We start from the raw sequence: 1,112 nt of genomic DNA on the forward strand, positions 1-1,112 counted from the left end.
CCCCCATGAGTCTATCAATCTCAGTGTCAACCAAAAAAAGGTACAGACAGAGACACAATTTCAAATGGTGACAGTACAGTGTGACTCGTGAAACATTGCATGCAACTGCTTCATTTGGACAGGAAGAGATTTCATCTTGACATGAGGAAGCCTTTTTGTCAAATAGTTTTATGAAGCAACTAAGACGTGAAAATATCGGGTCAATAAACATTTTACAATCCCTTCATACAGAATAAGTGACAGGAACACAGGAGTCGTACTGTTATTTACAAGCACAATTTTCACATCACTCTCAGAGAGCTCTTGGCAAATACTCGTCATTGCAGTTAACACTTAAGACTATTGCACAAACTACAGCATTAAGACAAAAGGAAGTTAATGTTTTTTAATGGATGTACGTGATCCTTCCACCTTCATACCTCAGCCTTTGGTGAGATTGAAACGTTTAAGGCTTTTGACGCTCAATCTTTATTTTTTTTAATTTTCTTTTACAAAACAGGCTGTGACAAAGTCATAACTACGACTTTGACATTTTCTTATGGGTCCTAGAGTTGATGTAACACTCATGTATAAAAAAGTTATAGCTGTGAATTATTAGTGTTGAATTATAGATTATGAGAATGCCATAAAAAGTGAGAGTATGACTCATCTCTTGGTACCTACTTCTATTTCAGTGCGTTGATTCTTATGGCACTAACGCTCAAGACACTGCAACGCAGTGGCAAAATCCACACAAGCATCTCACAATCGACTGCTGTTGTACATTAATGTATGAATAATGCAGAGAGGTAAAGGATGGTAAACACTGTTGTTACTTCAGGTTTTGGTTTTTAAGAATAGTGCAGTGAGCTACTTCATCCAGGCAGCATTGAGGATACGGTGCCAGCTGGCTGGAAGTCAGAGGGTATCTTAGTGTTTTCACAGAGACAAAACATTAATACACGTAATCAGGGTTAGGGTAAGAGTTGGGGTCTGTTAGCTGGTGTGAATCAGTCTGCGGCTCAATTAGTAACCAGTTACAGCAATACTACATAAGAGAGTACCTCTTAACTCAGTCTATAATACAGTGTGTGTGTGTGTGTGTGTGTGTGTGTGTGTGTGTGTGTGTGTGT

This window comes from Etheostoma spectabile, chromosome 13, assembly GCF_008692095.1.
Source record: "Etheostoma spectabile isolate EspeVRDwgs_2016 chromosome 13, UIUC_Espe_1.0, whole genome shotgun sequence".
Taxonomy (NCBI): Eukaryota; Metazoa; Chordata; class Actinopteri; order Perciformes; family Percidae; genus Etheostoma; species Etheostoma spectabile.